Source organism: Haliotis cracherodii, unplaced genomic scaffold, assembly GCF_022045235.1.
Source record: "Haliotis cracherodii isolate W230 unplaced genomic scaffold, xgHalCrac1.p SCAF_11, whole genome shotgun sequence".
In the NCBI taxonomy this organism is placed as follows: domain Eukaryota; kingdom Metazoa; phylum Mollusca; class Gastropoda; order Lepetellida; family Haliotidae; genus Haliotis; species Haliotis cracherodii.
Genome location: NW_027266266.1, coordinates 19,145,473 through 19,162,584, shown reverse-complemented (window position 1 = coordinate 19,162,584; position 17,112 = coordinate 19,145,473). Strand labels below are relative to the sequence as shown.

Genomic DNA, 17,112 nt, shown 5'->3' with positions numbered 1-17,112 from the left:
AGGGAGTCCTGTCCTGAAAGTGTGGTGAGAGTGGGGGGAACATTCCCAGCATCAAGTTGTCTGAAGACACACACAGAGCATCATCAGGGAGTCCTGCCCTGAAAGTGTGGTGGTGGCAGGCATCAGAGTGAAGTCAAGTGAAAATGTTGACCGAACAGATGTTACCTTGCCTTACCTCTCCAAGGTATCTTCCTATGTCTTGGTAACCTTCTGGGAGGTACTACTTCAAGTGAGACCTGGGTACCGTTGCACAAAACAACCTAAGGGCTACGACTGTCGTAAGTCTATGTTAAGGTATGTGAGTTACGATCACCTTAGCACTAAGATCGCTTTGTACAACGGCACCCTGATGAGAGGTTTTATATTTGAATTGTAAGACCACCTTGGGGTTTTTATAATTGAATTGTAAGAACTAGGTTTTGCATAATTGTATAATCAGCCTTAACAGTCACAATTCTTTTTACATGAAGCAAACCCACAAACTGCTGTATTTGCCAGTATTAGGCCTCAAATTATGACACATGTATAATATAATGTATTTTAAGTGTTAATCACTTAATCATGTTAATGTTAGCATGGACAAGGTGGTCCTTGTCATAACCCTGCAGGGCCCGTGAAGATCCTGGGTAGAATAGGTCTTCAGCAACCCATGCTTGCCGTAAAAGGCGACTATGCTTGTCGTAAGAGGCGACTAACGGGATCAGGTGGTCAGGCTCGCTGACTTGGTTGATGCATGTCATCGATCCCAATTGCGTGGATCGATGCTCATGTTATCAATCACTGGATTGTCTGGTCCAGACTAGATTATTTACAGACCGCCGTCATATAGCTGGAATATTGCTGAGTGCGGCGTTAAACAACAAACAAAACAAAACAAACATAACCCTGCAGACAGTAATCTACAAATGTAACAGATTAAGTCAGAGCTACAGATAAGCTGCGTATTTGCGCAAAATACCAACTAACTTGCATACAGAAATGCATTGCAGTAAATGAAAAACTTTAGTGACATACTCAATGAAGCTTATTCAGCATTCGTTCAATGGACCTAATTTCCCAAACACAATTACGAGTTAATTTACTTTCCGAGTCAAGCCTATAATAACACCAGTTGTATAACATTTTTTTTTTTTAAATCTTAAAATGTTTTAGGGAAAATCCAGAACAATGGTGTACTGAAGGTAAGCTTCATTAACTGGTGGCAAGGCACTGCTGGCACCCAGTGTGGCAAAGAAGCTGAAATAGCACTGGAAACCTGTAGAGTAGGCTGTTCTTGTGTGTTGACTGATAGCTGCTGACCACAGGGTATCCAAATGTCTGTTCAGGTCCACATCACTTCTTGGGCCCCAAGGTAATATATCTTTTTGCATCCTTTCAGAAAGAACTGCATAAAGTATGGAGGATTCAAGGGTAGAGTAAATACTGACCCAAATATGAAAAAACGTATAGAAATATATGTAGGGTCTTTAGATTAAATAACTATCAAACTATAGCAGCAAAACTCAGTGATACCTTTGTTGTCATCGATACTTCGATACTTTGGAGACAAATAATGTCTTGTTCTTACTTGATCTCAGAATCCCCTGCCCGGTTCTTATTATGAGGAGCCGAATCTGGAATTTACCTCAGATAACTTTAGTGTAGTGTACTCTGACTTCAAGTCCTGCCAAATAGCATCCTTATGTTTGATGCTGATAATAATTATATTATTATATTATAGATAATAGCCACCCAATCAACAATCAGACTCAATATCTGGGAACAAACAGCCCCCAGACCTGAATTCTCCATGATCTTTGCTCATCATGCAGATCAAATACTTTCTTCTGACCAGTAGCTGATGACTTTAGTTTAGTCATACCAGTGGCAGATGTTTCCCACTGTTTCTCTTCCAACCTTATATTCCAGCCACTGAAACACTTTCTCCTTAACCCTCTCAGCTGCTGTCATCACTGGAGTCCGCCCATGCATCCCTCTACTGTCAGCTTCTGGTATTTGTAGCTGGTGTGGAGGGTGGGTGACAGATCATGTCTTGTTCTTGCTGGGTCACTTTAAGTGATTTGCCGAATCTGGAGTTTACCCTGATGACTTTAGTTATGTGACATTTACGATGTGTTCTTACTTGGTCACTATCTATGAAAACACTTTGAGGTGCTCCTGATCCTTCTCAGCTGCTATCATCACTGGAGTCCGTCCATGCATCCCTCTACTGTCAGCTACTGGTATTTGTAGCTGGTGTGGAGGGTGGGTGACAGATCATGTCTTGTTCTTGCTGGGTCACTAGCTATGATTTGGAATCTGGAATTTACCTCCCAATCCACAATCAAATATATCAAATATGACTCAATATCTGGGAACATTCAGTTCCCAGGCCTGATTTCTCCATGATCTTTGCTCATCATGCTGATCGAAAACCTTCTTCTGATCATTAGCTGCTACCATGACAGCCGTTCTACTTTGAACTCTGCTTCAAGTCATGCCAAATAGCATCCTTATGTTCGATGCTGATAATAATTATGTTATTATATTATAGATAATAGCCACCCAATCAACAATCAGACTCAATATCTGGGAACAAACAGCTCCCAGGCCTGAATTCTCCATGATCTTTGCTCATCATGCAGATCAAATACTTTCTTCTGACCAGTAGCAGATGACTTTATTTTAGTGACATATACCAGTGGCAGATGTTTTCCACTGTTTCTCTTCCAACCTTATGTCCCAGGTTTAAATATTGCAGACTGAGGCATTGAAAACTAACTCACTTTAGTTAGTCAGGTGATAGTCAAGTGAGCTTTTGTTGTGTTGTCTGTCATCTGTGAATCCATGATTTTCTACATCTCTTCTGATTCTTCAAAGGCTATAATCTTTGTTTGTTTGGTAGCTCACCTGACTGAAGTGAGCTTTTATTGTTACATGTTTCTTATCGTCTGTCCAACCAACTGACATTGAACATCTACATACATTGTCCCTTGAACTCCGCTTCAGGTCCTGTCCAAATAGCATCCTTATGTTTGATGCTGATAATAACAATTATGTCATTATATTAGAGATAATAGCCACCCAATCAACAATCTGACTCAATATCTGAGAACAAACAGCTCCCAGGCATGAATTCTCCATGACCTTTGCTCATCATGTAGATCAAAAACCTTCTTCTGACCAGTAGCAGATGACTTTATTTTAGTGACATATACCAGTGGCAGATGTTTCCCACTGTTTCTCTTCCAACCTTGTATCCCAGCCACTGAAACACTTTCTCCTTAACCCTCTCAGCTGCTGTCATCACTGGTGTCTATCCATGTCGCCCTCTACTGTCAGCTACTGGTATTTACAGCTGGTGTGGAGGGTGGGTGACAGATCATGTCTTGTTCTTGCTGGGTCACTTTCTGAAGTTTACCCTGATGACTTTAGTTATGTGACATTAATCATGCATCCCTCTACTGTCAGCTACTGGTGTTTATAGCTGGTGTGGAGGGTGGGTGACAGATCATGTCTTTTCCTTACTTGGTCACTATCTATGAAACACTTTGAGTTTCTCCTGATCCTTCTCACCTGCTGGCATCACTGGAGTCCGCCCATGCATCCCTCTACTCTCAGCTTTTTACAGCTGGTGTGGAGGGTGGGTGACAGATCATGTCTTGTTCTTGCTGGGTCACTTTCTATGATTTGGAATCTGGAATTTACCTCCCAATCCACAATCAAATATCTCAAATATGACTCAATATCTGGGAACATTCAGTTCCCAGGCATGAATTCTCCATGATCTTTGCTCATCATGCAGATCAAAAACCTTCTTCTTATCAGCTTCAGCTGCCTTCATTGCTGGTGTCTATCCATGCACCCCTCTACTCTCAGCTTTTTACAGCTGGTGTGGAGGGTGGGAGACAGATCAGGTCTTGTTCTTGCTGGGTCTTTTTCCCTATTCTCTCTTTGATTTGCAGAACCTGGAATTTACCTTAGATGACTTTAGGTTAGTGGCATTTACCAGTGGCAGATGAACAAGAACAAAATACAAAGAAAGTTGCCACAACTATAATTCTTTCAAATACCCTACCACTGTTACATCAAAGCCATTAATCCATATAATATCCATAATAATGCTCATCTGAGCTTTTCTTTTGTTACATGTTTCTTGTCTCATTTGACAGGCATTGAATATCTACATGTTTTACTCTACTTCAGGTCCCACCAAATAGCATCCTTATGTTTGATGCTGATAATAATAAATATTATTATGTAATTGATAATAATAGCTACTAAATCAACAATCAGACTCAATATCTGGGAACAAACAGTTGCCAGGGCTGCATTCTCCTTGTAGTCTTTGCTCATCATGCAGATCGAACACCTTCTGTTGATCCTTCTCAGCTGCCGTCATTGCTGGTGTCTATCCATGCACCCCTTTACTCTCAGCTATTGATAGCTGGTGTGGAGGCAGGGAGACAGATCAAGTGTTGTTCTTGCTGGGTCTTTTTCCCTATTCTCTCTATGATTTGCCGAACCTGGAATTAACCTTAGATGACTTTGGATCAGTGACATTTACCAGTGGCAGATGTAGCTCACATTCGAGCACGGAATCTAGAGCCGACCACTGTTTCTCATCCATCTTGATTCTATGTGAATTATCTCGGATTCTTAAACATTGTTAAAGTAGAAAAAAGAACAAAATACAAAGAGAGTTGCCACAACTATAATTCTTTCAAATACCCTACCACTGTTACATCAAAGCCATTAATCCCATATTTTGGCTGGTCTCCCACCATAAAATCTTCAGATTTTTCAGCAGACATTCTCATCACTGCCAGTCATCTATAAAATATTCTTATGGAACAAATTAACTGAAAGATATGAAATCTTGTAAATTCAAATTTGCATTTTCTAGTCACCTGACTGAAAGTCAAGTGAGCTTTTGTTTTGTTGTACATCATCTATCAGTCCTTCTTTTCTTACATCTCTTCTGAATCTAAAAGAAATGTGAAATCTTGTAATTATGATTGCTGTTTAGCTCACCTGACTGAAAGTCAAGTGTGCTTTTTTTGTTACATGTTTCTTGTCCCATTTGACAGGCATGAATTATCTGCATGTTTTACTCTACTTCAGGTCCCACCAAATAGCATCCTTATGTTTGATGCTGATAATAATAAATATATTATTATGTAATAGATAATAGCTACTAAATCAACAATCAGACTCAATATCTGGGAACAAACAGTTGCCAGGGCTGCATTCTCCTTGTAGTCTTTGCTCATCATGCAGATCGAACACCTTCTGTTGATCCTTCTCAGCTGCTGTCATCACTGGTGTCTATCCATACACCCCTCTACTCTCAGCTATTGATAGCTGGTGTGGAGGGTGGGTGACAGATCATGTCTTGTTCTTGCTGGGTCTTTTTCCCTGTTCTCTGTATGATTTGCCGAACCTGGAATTAACCTTAGATGACTTTAGATCAGTGACATTTACCAGTGGCAGATGTAGCTCACATTAGAGCACTGAATCTAGAGCCGACCACTGTTTCTCATCCATCTTGATTCTATGTGAATTAACTCGGATTCTTAAACATTGTTAAAGGAAAAACAAGAACAAAATACAAAGAAAGAAACTATAATTCTTTCAAATACCCTACCACTATTACATCAAAGCCATTAATCCCATTTTTTGGCTGGTCTCCAACCATAAAATCTTCAGATTTTTCAGCAGACATTCTCATCACAGCCAGTCATCTATAAAATATGCTTATGGAACAACTTCACTGAAAGATATGAAATCTTGTAAATTCAAATTTGCAATTTCTACTCTCCTCACTGAAAGTCAAGTTAGTTTTTGTTTTGTTTTCCCCCCGCCGCACGAAAGCGCGAAGCGCGAAGCGGGGGATATAGTATTCATGACCGTCCGTACGTCCCACCTGTTTGTTGCCGCGATATCTCAAGAACTAATGGCTGGATTGTCTTCATATTTGGAACTATGGTGTATATACAGACACCGCAGACACCAGTCGGTTTTGGTGACCTTGACACCATTTTGAAGGTCACAGCAGGCAAATCTGCTTTTGGAGTTGGAAAACGGTGTTGCCGCGATATCTCAAGAACTGAACACTGGATTGTCTTCACATTTGGAACTATGGTGTATATAGAGACTCTGCAGACACCAGTCGGTTTTGGTGACCTTGACACCATTTTGAAGGTCACAGCAGGCAAATCTGCTTTTGGAGTTGGAAAACGCTGTTGCCGCGATATCTCAAGAACTAATGGCTGGATTCTCTTCATATTTGGTACTGTGGTGTATATACAGACTCCGCAGACACCAGTCGGTTTTGGTGACCTGGACCCATTTTGAAGGTCACAGCAGGCAAATCTGCTTTTGGAGTTGGAAAACGGTGTTGCCGCGATATCTCAAGAACTAATGGCAGGATTGTCTTCATATTTGGAACTATGGTGTATATACAGACACCGCAGACACCAGTCGGTTTTGGTGACCTTGACCCTATTTTCAAGGTCACAGCAGGCAAATCGCTGGATTGTCTTCATATTTGGTACTGTGGTGTATAAACAGGCAGGGGACATTTTGTCACTTTGTGACAAATACTTGTTGTACATCATCTATCAGTCCTTCTTTTCTTACATCTCTTCTGAATCTAAAAGAAATGTGAAATCTTGTAATTATGATTGCTGTTTAGCTCACCTGACTGAAAGTCAAGTGTGCTTTTTTTGTTACATGTTTCTTGTCCCATTCGACAGGCATTGAATATCTACATGTTTTCCCTTTGAACTCTACTTCAGGTCCCACCAAATAGCATCCTTATGTTTGATGCTGATGATAATAAATATTATTATGTAATTGATAATAATAGCTACTAAATCAACAATCGGACTCAATATCTGGGAACAAACAGCTCCCAGGCCTGCATTCTTTTAGTCTTTGCTCATCATGCAGATCGAACACCTTCTGTTGATCCTTCTCAGCTGCCATCATTACTGGTGTCTATCCATGCACCCATTTACTCTCAGCTTTTAATAGCTGGTGTGGAGTCAGGGAGACAGATCAAGTGTTGTTCTTGCTGGGTCTTTTTCCCTATTCTCTCTGATTTGCCGAACCTGGAATTAACCTTAGATGACTTTAGATCAGTGACATTTACCAGTGGCAGATGTAGCCCACATTAGAGCACTGAATCTAGAGCCAACCACTGTTTCTCATCCATCTTGATTCTATGTGAATTAACTCAGATTCTCAAACATTGTTAAAGTAGAAACAAGAGCAAAATACAAAGAGAGTTGCCACAACTATAATTCTTTCAAATACCCTACCTCTATTACATCAAAGCCATTAATCCCATATTTAGGCTGGTCAGTCATCTATAAAATATGCTTATGGAACAAATTAACTGTAAGATATGAAATCTTGTAAATTCAAATTTGTATTTTCTACTCTCCTCACTGAAAGTCAAGTGAGCTTTTGTTTTATTGTACATTGTCTATCAGTCCTTCTTTTCTTACATCTCTTCTGAATCTAAAAGAAATGTGAAATCTTGTAATCATGATTGCTGTTTAGCTCACCTGACTGAAAGTCAAGTGAGCTTTATTTGTTACATGTTTCTTGTCCCATTCGACAGGCATTGAATATCTACATGTTTTACTCTACTTCAGGTCCCACCAAATAGCATCCTTATGTCTGATGCTGATAATAATAAATATTATTATGTAATTGATAATAGCTACTAAATCAACAATCTGACCCAATATCTGGGAACAAACAGTTGCCAGGGCTGCATTCTCCTTGTAGTCTTTGCTCATCATGCAGATCGAACACCTTCTGTTGATCCTTCTCAGCTGCCATCATTGCTGGTGTCTATTCATACACCCCTCTACTCTCTAGGCAACTATTTTATAGATGAGGCAGTGAAGAGGATGTCTGTTGAAAAAACTGAAAGATTTTATGGTGTGAGGTGAGCCAAAATACATGGCTATGATGTAATAGAGGTGGTTTTCTTACAATGATGCACAGTGATAATAATTGTTTGATTTCACGCAAAATGATTGTTATTTTGAGAAATCGTTTATAGGAAAGATTAAAGAAGATCTGTTAACATGATAAATTGCAATATTTTTTTGTTAGTCTTTTTAGAATAGCATTTCATAACATAAAAATGTACTTATCAGAATTTAGAAAACACAAACAAGGGTACAAACGGAAGCACAAGAATATAAAAATTATAACCACCCAACCCCCCACCCCCACCAAAAAAATTAAATTAGATTTAATTAAATTAAATTAAACATTAAAAGATTAAATAATAAAAAAACATATGAAGAGGTTAATCACTAGGAATATGAAATCTACATAAAATCCACATCCACTACTGTGTCTATCCATGCTTGTCATAAGGGTAAGAGGCGACTAATGGGAACGGGTGGTCAGGCTCCCTGATCTGGTTGTTGCATGTCATTGTATTGCAATTACATATTTCATGATTATTACATACTACCGTCATACAGCTAAAATACGTCCCAGTTGTCTAAGGCGCCGCTTCGCAGTGCAGAGTTGCGTCCCTTAGGCACGCCAGAAACCTATGATTGTGGGTTTGAATCCCGGTTCACCTCGGTTATGTTTCTAGGTTTGTCAGCACCCGTCCTCGTGGGTTTCACTGAAGTGGTTAACGTCTGAGACCTGCATCACTTCGGGCTTTCCTCCCACTTTAAGCTGACACACTGTGATATAACTGGAATCATGTTAAAAGCGGCGTTAAACCCAACTCACTCACTCACTCAGGAAAGAGGTTGCCATGTTACTACACAATGGGCACACATAGCTTAGTCATCTAAGGTGGCACATTTCACTCTTCACAGTTGTCCAAATGACATTCCAGAAACCTATGACTGGAGGTTCAAATCCCGGGGGGCGGTCGGTCAGCCTAGTGGTTAAAGCGTAAGTAGTTTGGGGGCAGGATTCCAGAACCAGAAGTGGTTCTGCGCATGCGCGAAGAGGGCATTGTGGGTAATGCATGCGCATCCAAGATAGCGACACTTCCGGTTCCAGTAGTGCGTGCGCACCCAAGATGGCGACACTTCCGGTTCCGAGGGAAGAGGAGGAGGGAAGGGAATCAATCGGGTTCTTTGTTTCTGGTTTTGTTTGTGATGGGTGCAGATCATAGGCTCGTGCGTTATGTGCAATCACATAAATGAGCTCCTTCTCGGGCGGCTGGACGGTGGTGTTTTTCTTCTTCGTCTTCTTTTCCTCAGGCACAGATAGGCGCGTCCACCTCCATGACATCCTCCCCCTTCTCCTCCTCCTGGGGTGATGGACGCCGCAGACGTTTTGTCGGAGGATGGGTTGAGAGGGTTCCATCCTGTTTTCTTTTGCCTAGACGTGCCGTTGTCCCCTTGCGTGCGCCGCCTTCCTCCTCTTGGTTTTTCTTCTTTTTCTTTGGGTTTTCGGCCAGGGCTGTCAACCAGATACACACATCGCGTAGCGTGGTTGGGCCTCGAAACACTTTCTTGCGGGTGGGACCATAACCTTCTTGTCTCCATGGACAGTGTTCGCACAACTCCTTTGTCGCTTGACCGATGCATCGTCCAAATCCTAACTGCACCACGCACAAATTTGAGATGTGCTCCCCCATGTCTTGACTACATTCAAAATCATAGAAGACGTTTTTGACGTTGTCAAGTCATTGTTGGTTGTAGCACTCTTCCTCACCCCCCATCTCCTCTTCCTCCATGGCAATGCGACAGGTGTCAAGGCTGCCTGCCTGTCTATGTTCTTGGCACGAAGGAAAGTGATGGAACATTCCATTCCAGTCCTGAAGGACACTTACATGAGGCGATTATGCCACACTGTGAGACGAAAGATGACGATCCATCCCTGCATGTGTAGCTCTGCAGAAATGTGGGTGAAGAAGTAAATGCAGCCACCACTGAGTCCAACGGTCAAAGTAGCAGGTGTTGCAGGTTTCATCTCCGGGTTTTTCTGTCACTTCCGTTTTCTTGTCTGCTGCTGCTGCTGCTGCTGGTGTTGTGGATGATTCAGTCTGTTTCCGCTTCCTGTTTCCAACAAGCTTTTCTTGATGTTGCATCTTGGATAGTGCCACAAACGTTTTCTTCTTCATCAAGATCAAACGGCCCTTTTCAGGGCCACCCAGCTTTCCCGAAAGAACGCTTTTTCATTCTTTGCTTTGACTACTCACCACCACAAACAAAAACAAAGAACCTGACCCCCTTCCCTCCTCCCTCCTCCCTCCTCCTTCTTCCCTCCTTCCCGCCTTCCTGCCGGCGCCATCTTGGAGACGCTGTGCTGCCAATTTGGATGGGGAGATGGCCCCTCGGAAACGGAAGTGTTGCCATCTTGGGTGCGCACGCGCCACTGGAACCGGAAGTGACGCCATCTTGGGTGCCATTGCGCATGCGCAGAACTACTTCCAGTTCTGGAGTCCTGCCCCCAACTACTAGCGTTCAATCGGCACGCTGAAGACCCGGGAAATTCCCGTCCTGGGTACAAAGTGTGAAGCCCATTTCTGGTGTCCCCCGCTGTGGTGTTACTGGAATATAGCTAAAACCGGCATAAAATCATACTCACTCATTCACTCACTCAAATCCCCGATTATTTTTCTGGGTTTCAACAAACTGTTAAGTGTCTCAATTCAGGCTTTCCTGACAACAAGCTAACGCACCCTGATATGACGTAATACTGTGTTATAACAGTCAGTAGGTTGGAGCATAACTGCATTGTACAAGACTTCTAAATCATCTCAAAGTTTGATTTGGATCAGTAAGGTGATTAAAACAAGCATGACGATTTTATCTTTGGATTTTTTTAGTCTATAATAGTCCCCTGAATTATTTTTGTTGTCAAAGCAATCTTCACCCTTGGCAGTAAACCTTGTCAGTCTGATTTATTTCTGTTTGTTCAGTTTTCGGTTTTAAAGGCCAGCGGATCTTTAAACCAAGCAAACAAATGTGAGGTCTTAATGACATGTATGACAGTTATGGTATTTGTGTCATAACATGTTTCAAAATTATTGGGTATAAATGAGAAAGATGTCTAACTTTCTGTACTTGTTGAATGCATATATGTATTATGTATTTCATTAATTATATCGATCATATGAATAAACTGTGAACAAATGTCTGTTTTATATTGTTCTTATGACATACATTTAGAGAATAACCTATGAGTAACAAGGGATTCTGGACTACCTGTCCAATGTGAAGCAACTGTGTAACTTCCAACATTATTTCACGATTGACTTTGACTGATATCTATAATTCCACTCTGCCTGGAGGTTATTCTATGTATTACTAAGTACATTTTTGGAAAGCAAATTTACATTTTCACATCACAAGTAGGGACACCAGCATCACTCTGTTGTTGGATGAGACATAAAACTGTTGTTTTGGATATTTGCATTAATGTTAATACATGTATCTATGCGGCGGTCGGGTCGCCTAGTGATTGAAGCATTTGCCCATCACGCCGAAGACCCAGGTTCGATTCCCGACATGGGTACATTGTGAAGCCAATTTCTGGTGTCCCCTGCCATGATATTGTTGGATTAATGCTAAAAATGGCATAAAACCATACTCACTCACTTTTGTTTCTATGGGATACTTCACAAAGAATGAATACAAGGGAATAATTGCTATAGACTCTACAATCTACATGAAACAAAAGTCATAATGCTCAGTGAGAATTACTGACAACAATTTCACTGATATGGGCAATATTCAATAATTAAGCATTTGTTGAGCTGCTCCTTTTTGTGCCTGAATTTGCCAATTGCTTGCTTCACCTTTTAAAGACTTCAGTCATTTATAGGGTTAATGTCAGCATCTGATGAGCTCCGAGTTGATTTTGCATCCCTGGTATTGATCATAACACAATGGATCTATAATATACTGGATAAATCTTACACAAAGTAGGTGATCAAGAAACATAAATGTTAATACCAAGTATTTGTCTATAAAAATTAATACCAAAACACGTCCTATTGTTGGCACAGCGAGTAGTGCCACATGTGTGCCTAAGGTGTCATTCCTGAATTTGATACTTAAAGTCAGGTCGATTAATCCCTGTGGACGATTATTTCTGTCAATCTTATTGATTCTGCTTATTATACAGTTGTGATTTACTTGATTTCATTCATTGGTTGTGTATAAACTAGCAATGCAGTGTCTGCAATGCAGGGAACATCTGCAGGCTCTTGGCGTACTGGAAAGCTTGTAAAGTACTGTCAGAAATGGTAGAAAACTGCTTTATTACCTGTTAAAAAAAAATGTACTTTTTCACAGACTGTTTTTATTGAAATATAGAGTAACTACCGATCGACCTACCTGTGGTTTGAAGTATTTCAGTCACAGGGGAGTCTTATCTACAAGTTTACAGGAGACAAATTCCAACGAAAACAAGAAGTTCACATTTATTCTAAGTCCAATGGTGGCAGACTGAAACGGACTATAGGAATATACGTGACACCACCGTTATAATGATAATAATTTCCTCATAAAACATCTAATCCACACATAAAAATCATTTTGAGAAAATTCTTAATGTCCATCTTCTAACATGACAAAATGACGCTGCGTTTGTTTTGTTAACATTGCTCCCATGATGCATGTTACATTACACTTGCATAGCCATAACCAAATGTATACAAGTTCTTTACCTAAGAGATAGGGGAAATCATTTATTAATTTAGATAGGGTGAATTACCGAACTGCCCATGCTATTGGGTTTCCAATTCATACCATCAAGTCTACGGTATGATAAATAAAACAAAACAGGTATAGGGGTGGTCTCAAAAACAAAACTGGGACGTTAAAGGATATTAGACAGCTTTGATCCAGGGTGATTAGCCGTTAAGTGTACACGCTTTATGAGTAGAAGGTAACCCTGACTTGTAGTAGAATTTGGGAGGAATTAAAGATACAATTAATGTTACCTGCACTAATGTTACCTGCACTAACTATTGTTCTCCATGAGATGGGGATTCTATCCACTGCGCGTGGCGATGACATAGCACTTTTCAGGGGAAAATATTCCATCCTGTCTATGAGGTGACATTATCTCCGAACCATTCATACTTCACAGTCAGGGCGTCCAGATAATTTACCTTGGTGAATCATTCCACTGACTACATGTGGCTATCGGCAGATGGACAAAAAGCAGACATAGACCCTCAGCTTAAGGTAATCGTGTCAGTGTTTACACTCTGCAACCCCATGATATGGGGCTTATTGATGGATGTGGGCTAGTTTTCGAGGCGAAATTATAGGAGATGATGTGATCATAGGCTGGTTGGAACTTCAGCTATTGCCCATTTTAAACGCCTGTGTCATTGTCATAGATAACACCAGTTAATATAACGTCCGGGAATCAGATACTGTCACCCAAACCATGAGTAGTCTGAAGGCGAACATACAGGAATATATGCCATTGTCGACTTCAGACCACATGAGACGAAAGTTCAACTCATGGAAAAATTCGGCTGAATAAGAACCCAGTAAAGTACAGGACATATGTGCTGGTGGCACAACATGGTCACGTTTTCTTAAGTACGTCAGTCAGACATTGTGAGCTCAACCCTGTTGTGTCCATCTTGGCTAAGTGTAAAGGGTTCGTGGCAAGACATAACACAACTTTCAAAAGTACAGATTCATATACGTCATCATCGGAGGTAATTGCTACCTCAAGAAACAATCTGTAGAACAACAAATACTTCTACACTCTAAAACAAGTGTTTCTGTTTAAACACAGAAATAAAAACTGAAGCTGCAACACTTTATAGACACGTCCACTTGTATGTTTATAAACATACGTGTTTATGTAGATACAGGGCTGCTTAAAATTGCACATTAAGACGTTAATAAATAAACACAAAAACATGTTTATATTCTTGCAACAGTTTATAGACACTTGTACATGTTAATGTAATAATACATGTTCAATGATAAACTCTAATGACTGAGTCAGTAAGACTAAGGTGAGTTCAGGGTGAGACGTTTCACGAAAGTGATCCATTTTGTTCCTCTAGGTCCACTGTAGGCGTCTTCCACCACAAACTGCTGCAGCAATCCAAGCGCATGCGTATATATTTCTGGGTAGCTCAGTTGAGGTGTCTGCTCGTCAAATGTTCTTAAAGTGAAACACAACACTAGTCTCAGAGAAAATGGCATCACAATTCAGTACCTTGTGTGCCCTCCATGTGCATTGATGACTGCCGTGCAACGTCGATACATGGAATAGATGAGGCCGTTGATGAAGGCCATAGGCACTTGAGCCCACACTCTGAGGAACGCCTGACGCAGTTCAGGTGCAGTTGTCGGCCTTGGTCGGACGTGATTCAGCCGTCTTTGAATCTCGTCCCACAGTAAATCGGGACTGAGGGCAGGCCACTGCATGGTTCAGAAGCCATTCTGCTGGAGGAAGTCTCTTGTGGCTCTCGCAGTGTGAACATGGGCGTTATCATGCTGAAACTCGTGGTTGCGGCGACGTGCCAAATGAAGTATGACGTGTGGTCTCAAGACTTGATGTGCTGTGACACCATTGCCTCTCCCTGGACCGATGTTCTGGAAGACCACAGAGTCGACCCTCTGTGCAAGACCAGTTCTTCCCCCGCCCCCACCAGGATGCTCGGACCACCCAACGAGTCTCTCTCAACAACACAAGCATCCGAATCACCTTTCTCACAGCGTCGCCAGACTCTCTCTCTCTCTCTCTCTCTCTCTCTCTCTCTCTCTCTCTCTCTCTCTCTCTCTCTCTCTCTCTCTCTCTCTCTCTCTCTCTCCTCTCTCTCTCTCTCTCTCTGCCATCTGCTGTTGAGATACAGTAACGGCTCTCGTCTGAGAAGTGGCGTCAATGCTGGTTCTGTGTTGCCCACTAAAGACGGTCCCGGCCTTTGCCACTGGAAGTGTCTGCTCGTCAATCGTCGACGCACAGTGTCCGCACTAATGTGTCGCTGGTGTGACCCCATGGTCTGTCGAGCAGTTTCCGCAGCAGTAACAAAGCGATCTTGAAGATGCTGTCTCACAATCTGACGACCCTGACGTCGGGTGGTGACACGTCATCTGTAGTGTTGGTGGTCTGGTACTTTTACTTGAGCCTGTATATGGTCCTTACGTGGAATCAAAATGCATTGGCTACTTGCCGGGCGGGTTGTCCAGCTTGCAATCGTCCAAGGGCTCGGTGTCGCTGATTTCTTGTCAATCTTGCCATGTGGTAGCAATTAAATAACGAATGAATGTTATCCGATCTGGATGGATTGTTATACGGCAAGAAATGGGGGAGCGCATGTGCATTTCAATTTGCACGGAACTCGGGTGCATCGGGTTGGGCGATCGGTTTTATTGTCATCTGCTTTGTTTTTTTATCATCAAATTTCATTTTTCCGGACAAGGTAATGTAAAACATAAGAAACTTTGACAAAAAATACCCAGATATTTAAATGACAACTTTTCATGCAATGTTACGTGGGGTGACGTTTCTTTTGCGGTTCAGTATATGTTGTACTCGTTAATATAATGAAATTTCACTTCAGTTTTGCAATACTACTTGCGCAAATTTAAGTAATCTTGTGCAGGAACAAAAATGGCGACAACCACTCAGTATAATGACGTCATCTAGTGACGTCATATATTTTACAAACACTGCTGTTAGTGTATAAACATTAGTGTTAAAGGGCAAGTTCACACGAAAATACGCCTTTTTTATTTTATTTTTTTCATCATGAAAAGTATTTACAGAGTATTTAGTAGTTTCAGAGGCAAAACAATAAAAATATCAAAAGTGTCTAATCTATTATATTCTTTAAATCGGTTCATAGCTTTCACATTTACTGAGAGTGCGGCTTTAAACAACAAACAAGCAAGCAAACAAACTGAAGCCTGAAAGCGTGAGAGACCACATGAATCTACGTCAAGACAACCGCCAGTCATCATGAGTTACTAGCCCTTACGATGTCACGACAAGCGGCGGAAGAACATGTTCTCATCTAACGAGGGACGTCTGGGCCGAAGCAACTGCTGAGAACATACAGAGAGCTAATGAAGGGATATTTTCTAAGAGTATTTCTTACATGAAAGAATGGCTAACAGTAGCTCCAGTCAATGCCCTGGACTCCGACACTGACTTGCCACCCTCAAAGGAAACGTTCTGTTTGTTTGATAGATTTCATGAAGGAAATACAAAATCGGAGTAGAAGAACAATTACACAGGGAGATGAACCGCAACAGCTACTTCCTAGATGCGACGTCCATCGGAAACAACATGTTTATCCTGCGATTGCTACTTCATTTGCACAATCAAGAAACGAACAAGAAAATGACAGACGCAATTCAAGGAAAACTGAACACAAACATTTCGTATGGTGAAATACGCCATGACAAGTTTGGCCGCCTGCACCTTTCAGGTAAGAACTTATAGATGAAATTCTATGACATGATCATATTTATCGTGTATGGAGGAGTGAGTGTGGTTCTACGCCGCTTTTAGCAATATTCCAGCAATATCGCGTCGGGGGACACCAGAAATGGTTGGCTGGTTGGTTGGTTGGTTGGTTGGTTATTTTGTTGTTTGACGGCGGCGGTCTGTAAATAATCAAGTCTGGACCAGACAATCCAGTGATTAATATAATGAGAATCGATCCACGCAATTAGGATCGATGACATGTATCAACCATGTCAGCGAAACTGACCACCCGATCCCGTTAGTCGCCTCTTACGACAAGCAGCCTCGCCTTTTTACGGCAAACATGGGTTGCTGAAGATCAATTCTACCCCGGAACTTCACGGGGCACATCAGAAATGGGCTTCACACATTGTGCCTATGTGGGGAATCGAGCCCAGGTCTTCAGCGTGACGAGAATACTTTTAACCATTGGGCTACCCTATCGTCCCTATGGAGAAATGAAATACTTATAGAATAACCCACGAGGTGAAATTAATGTTGCTTTAGCGAGGAAACATTAATTCCACGAGTGACATATTTTCCGTAATCACTCGTACCGAGCGGGTTATTCTATTTATTACCCATAATCATATTAAAGACTCGTTTCAAGGGGGGAAAAACTGTCGCCAATCAAGAATCAGCTATTTTGTGTCAACACTGTCCACTCGCTCCAATTTT

The 17,112-nt window shown here is 41.4% G+C and overlaps 1 pseudogene; it reads left to right on the top strand.

Annotated features, from left to right (window-relative positions):
• Positions 1 to 14,192: 14,192 nt before the first annotated feature.
• Positions 14,193 to 16,410, top strand: LOC139454908 (uncharacterized; annotated as a pseudogene).
• Positions 16,411 to 17,112: the final 702 nt, after the last annotated feature.